This window comes from Equus asinus, chromosome 1 (genome assembly GCF_041296235.1).
Source record: "Equus asinus isolate D_3611 breed Donkey chromosome 1, EquAss-T2T_v2, whole genome shotgun sequence".
Classification (NCBI taxonomy): domain Eukaryota; kingdom Metazoa; phylum Chordata; class Mammalia; order Perissodactyla; family Equidae; genus Equus; species Equus asinus.
The window spans coordinates 41,564,496-41,570,495 of NC_091790.1; positions in this window are offsets into that span (position 1 = coordinate 41,564,496).

Genomic DNA, 6,000 nt, shown 5'->3' on the forward strand with positions numbered 1-6,000 from the left:
ACCTCAGCCAGATCAGGCATGCAAAGAAACTGCGTTTCACAGGCCTTTGTAAGAGATGTTCGCGGTAGGCTGTTAGAGCACTGTGCAGAGCGAGTTGTTTCTCAGCTTCCAAAAGAGTTGGAAGCAAGATGCTTTGGGGCTCATCTGCCCCTTTGAAATGAAGGCAGCACTTTGTGCCTTGCAGCTCTAGGGCAATGTAGCACACCCAGAGCAGAAGTTGTACTTCAGCCAGATCAGGCCTGCAAAGAAACTGCATTTCACAGGCCTTTGTAAGAGATGTACCCGGTAGGCTGTTAGAGCACTGTGCAGAGCGAGTTGTTTCTTAGCTTCCCAGAGAGCTGGAAGCAAGATGCTTTGGGGCCCGTTAATTGTATCCCCTGCTACTTTGCTGTAGTTGTTGATTATTTCTAATAGTTTTTCTGTGGATTCTTTGGGGTTTTCTATGTATAAGATCATGTCGTCTGCAAACAACGCGAGTTTTACTCCTTCGTTAACTATTTGGATTCCTTTTATTTTTTTTTCCTGCCGAATTGCTCTGGCCAGCACCTCCAGTACTATGTTGAATAGGAGTGGTGAAAGTGGACACCCTTGTCTTGTTCCTGTCCTCAGAGGGATGGCTTTCAGCTTTTGTCCATTGAGTATGATGTTGGCTTTGGGTCTATCATATATGGCCTTTATTATGTTGAGGTACTTTCCTTCTATACCCATTTTACTGAGGGTTTTTATCATAAATGGGTGTTGGATCTTGTCGAATGCTTTCTCTGCGTCTATTGAGATGATCATGTGGTTTTTGTTTTTCATTTTGTTGATGTAGTGTATCACGTTGATTGACTTGCGGGTGTTGAACCATCCCTGTGTCCCTGGTATAAATCCCACTTGATCATGGTGTATAATCTTTTTGATGTATTGCTGTAATCGGTTTGCCAAAATTTTGTTGAGGATTTTTGCATCTATGTTCATCAGTGATATCGGCCTGTAGTTCTCCTTCTTTGTGTTGTCCTTGTCAGGTTTGGGGATCAGAGTGATGTTGGCTTCATAGAATGTGTTAGGGAGTTCTCCATCTTTCTCAATTTTCTGGAACAGTTTGAGGAGAATAGGTACAAAGAACTCACACTGCTTAACAACAAAAAAACAAACAACCCGATCAAAAAATGGGCAGAGGACATGAACAGACATTTCTCAAAAGAAGATATGAATATGGCCAATAGACACATGAAAAGATGTTCATCATCGCTAATCATCAGGGAAATGCAAATCAAAACTACACTAAGATATCACCTTACCCCCGTTAGATTGGCAAAAACATCCAAAACCAAGAACGACGAATGTTGGAGAGGTTGTGGAGAAAGAGGAACCCTCATACACTGTTGGTGGGAATGCAAACTGGTACAGCCACTATGGAAAACAGTATGGAGATTTCTCAAAAAGTTAAAAATAGAAATACCCTATGACCCAGCCATCCCATTACTGGGTATCTATCCTAAGAACCTGATATCAGATATCTCAAGAGTCCGTTGCACCCCTATGTTCATCGCAGCATTATTTACAATAGCCAAGACGTGGAACCAGCCTACATGCCCAGAAACTGATGATTGGATAAAGAAGATGTGGTATATATACACAATGGAATACTACTCAGCCATAAAAAAAGACGACATTGGCCCCTTCACAACAATGTGGATGGACCTCGAGGGCATTATGTTAAGCGAAATAAGTCAGTCAGAGAAAGACGAACTCTGTATGACTCCACTCATAGGTGGAAATTAGTATATTGAGAAGGAGATCTGATCGGTGGTTACCAGGGAAAAGGGGGGGTGGGGGGAGGGCACGGAGTGGGAAGTGGTGTTCCCACAACATGACTAACAAAAATGTACAACTGAAATATCACAAGCTTGTAATCCATCATAACATTAATAAACAAAAAGAAAAAAAAGATGCTTTGGGCCCCATCTGCCCCTATGGAAAGAACGCAGCACTTTGTGCCTTGCAGCTCTAGGGCAATGTAGCACACCCAGAGCAGAAGTTCTACTTCAGCCAGATCAGGCCCGCAAAGAAACTGCGTTTCACAGGCCTTTGTAAGAGATGTTCCCGGTAGGCTGTTAGAGCACTGTGCAGAGCGAGTTGTTTCTTAGCTTCCCAAAGAGCTGGAAGCAAGATGCTTTGGGGCCCTTCTCACCCTTTGGCAAGAAGGCAGCACTTTGTGCCTTGCAGCTCTAAGGCAATGTAGCACACGCAGAGCAGAAGTTCTACTTCAGCCAGATCAGGCCTGCAAAGAAACTGCGTTTCACAGGCCTTTGTAAGAGATGTTCGCGGTAGGCTGTTAGAGCACTGGGCAGAGCGAGTTGTTTCTCAGCTTCCAAAAGAGTTGGAAGCAAGATGCTTTGGGGCTCATCTGCCCCTTTGAAATGAAGGCAGCACTTTGTGCCTTGCAGCTCTAGGGCAATGTAGCACACCCAGAGCAGAAGTTGTACTTCAGCCAGATCAGGCCTGCAAAGAAACTGCATTTCACAGGCCTTTGTAAGAGATGTTCCCGGTAGGCTGTTAGAGCACTGTGCAGAGCGAGTTGTTTCTTAGCTTCCCAGAGAGCTGGAAGCAAGATGCTTTGGGGCCCGTTAATTGTATCCCCTGCTACTTTGCTGTAGTTGTTGATTATTTCTAATAGTTTTTCTGTGGATTCTTTGGGGTTTTCTATGTATAAGATCATGTCGTCTGCAAACAACGCGAGTTTTACTTTTTCGTTAACTATTTGGATTCCTTTTATTTTTTTTTCCTGCCGAATTGCTCTGGCCAGAACCTCCAGTACTATGTTGAATAGGAGTGGTGAAAGTGGACACCCTTGTCTTGTTCCTGTCCTCAGAGGGATGGCTTTCACCTTTTGTCCATTGAGTATGATGTTCTCTGTGGGTCTATCATATATGGCCTTTATTATGTTGAGGTACTTTCCTTCTATACCCATTTTACTGAGGGTTTTTATCATAAATGGGTGTTGGATCTTGTCGAATGCTTTCTCTGCGTCTATTGAGATGATCATGTGGTTTTTGTTTTTCATTTTGTTGATGTAGTGTATCACGTTGATTGACTTGCGGGTGTTGAACCATCCCTGTGTCCCTGGTATAAATCCCACTTGATCATGGTGTATAATCTTTTTGATGTATTGCTGTAATCGGTTTGCCAAAATTTTGTTGAGGATTTTTGCATCTATGTTCATCAGTGATATCGGCCTGTAGTTCTCCTTCTTTGTGTTGTCCTTGTCAGGTTGGGGGATCAGAGTGATGTTGGCTTCATAGAATGTGTTAGGGAGTTCTCCATCTTTCTCAATTTTCTGGAACAGTTTGAGGAGAATAGGTACAAAGAACTCACACTGCTTAACAACAAAAAAACAAACAACCCGATCCAAAAATGGGCAGAGGACATGAACAGACATTTCTCCAAAGAAGATATGAACATGGCCAATAGACACATGAAAAGATGTTCATCATCGCTAATCATCAGGGAAATGCAAATCAAAACTACACTAAGATATCACCTTACCCGTGTTAGATTGGCAAAAACATCCAAAACCAAGAACGACGAATGTTGGAGAGGTTGTGGAGAAAGAGGAACCCTCATACACTGTTGGTGGGAATGCAAACTGGTACAGCCACTATGGAAAACAGTATGGAGATTTCTCAAAAAGTTAAAAATAGAAATACCCTACGACCCAGCCATCCCATTACTGGGTATCTATCCTAAGAACCTGATATCAGATATCTCAAGAGTCCGTTGCACCCCTATGTTCATCGCAGCATTATTTACAATAGCCAAGACGTGGAACCAGCCTACATGCCCAGAAACTGATGATTGGATAAAGAAGATGTGGTATATATACACAATGGAATACTACTCAGCCATAAAAAAAAGACGACATTGGCCCCTTCACAACAATGTGGATGGACCTCGAGGGCATTATGTTAAGCGAAATAAGTCAGTCAGAGAAAGACGAACTCTATATGACTCCACTCATAGGTGGAAATTAGTATATTGAGAAGGAGATCTGATCGGTGGTTACCAGGGAAAAGGGGGGGTGGGGGGAGGGCACGGAGTGGGAAGTGGTGTTCCCACAACATGACTAACAAAAATGTACAACTGAAATTTCACAAGCTTGTAATCCATCATAACATTAATAAACAAAAAGAAAAAAAAGATGCTTTGGGCCCCATCTGCCCCTATGGAAAGAACGCAGCACTTTGTGCCTTGCAGCTCTAGGGCAATGTAGCACACCCAGAGCAGAAGTTCTACTTCAGCCAGATCAGGCCCGCAAAGAAACTGCGTTTCACAGGCCTTTGTAAGAGATGTTCCCGGTAGGCTGTTAGAGCACTGTGCAGAGCGAGTTGTTTCTTAGCTTCCCAAAGAGCTGGAAGCAAGATGCTTTGGGGCCCTTCTCACCCTTTGGCAAGAAGGCAGCACTTTGTGCCTTGCAGCTCTAAGGCAATGTAGCACACGCAGAGCAGAAGTTCTACTTCAGCCAGATCAGGCCTGCAAAGAAACTGCGTTTCACAGGCCTTTGTAAGAGATGTTCGCGGTAGGCTGTTAGAGCACTGGGCAGAGCGAGTTGTTTCTCAGCTTCCAAAAGAGTTGGAAGCAAGATGCTTTGGGTCTCATCTGCCCCTTTGAAATGAAGGCAGCACTTTGTGCCTTGCAGCTCTAGGGCAATGTAGCACACCCAGAGCAGAAGTTGTACTTCAGCCAGATCAGGCCTGCAAAGAAACTGCATTTCACAGGCCTTTGTAAGAGATGTTCCCGGTAGGCTGTTAGAGCACTGTGCAGAGCGAGTTGTTTCTTAGCTTCCCAGAGAGCTGGAAGCAAGATGCTTTGGGGCCCGTTAATTGTATCCCCTGCTACTTTGCTGTAGTTGTTGATTATTTCTAATAGTTTTTCTGTGGATTCTTTGGGGTTTTCTATGTATAAGATCATGTCGTCTGCAAACAACGCGAGTTTTACTTCTTCGTTAACTATTTGGATTCCTTTTATTTTTTTTTCCTGCCGAATTGCTCTGGCCAGAACCTCCAGTACTATGTTGAATAGGAGTGGTGAAAGTGGACACCCTTGTCTTGTTCCTGTCCTCAGAGGGATGGCTTTCACCTTTTGTCCATTGAGTATGATGTTCTCTGTGGGTCTATCATATATGGCCTTTATTATGTTGAGGTACTTTCCTTCTATACCCATTTTACTGAGGGTTTTTATCATAAATGGGTGTTGGATCTTGTCGAATGCTTTCTCTGCGTCTATTGAGATGATCATGTGGTTTTTGTTTTTCATTTTGTTGATGTAGTGTATCACGTTGATTGACTTGCGGGTGTTGAACCATCCCTGTGTCCCTGGTATAAATCCCACTTGATCATGGTGTATAATCTTTTTGATGTATTGCTGTAATCGGTTTGCCAAAATTTTGTTGAGGATTTTTGCATCTATGTTCATCAGTGATATCGGCCTGTAGTTCTCCTTCTTTGTGTTGTCCTTGTCAGGTTGGGGGATCAGAGTGATGTTGGCTTCATAGAATGTGTTAGGGAGTTCTCCATCTTTCTCAATTTTCTGGAACAGTTTGAGGAGAATAGGTACAAAGAACTCACACTGCTTAACAACAAAAAAACAAACAACCCGATCCAAAAATGGGCAGAGGACATGAACAGACATTTCTCCAAAGAAGATATGAACATGGCCAATAGACACATGAAAAGATGTTCATCATCGCTAATCATCAGGGAAATGCAAATCAAAACTACACTAAGATATCACCTTACCCGTGTTAGATTGGCAAAAACATCCAAAACCAAGAACGACGAATGTTGGAGAGGTTGTGGAGAAAGAGGAACCCTCATACACTGTTGGTGGGAATGCAAACTGGTACAGCCACTATGGAAAACAGTATGGAGATTTCTCAAAAAGTTAAAAATAGAAATACCCTACGACCCAGCCATCCCATTACTGGGTATCTATCCTAAGAACCTGATATCAGATATC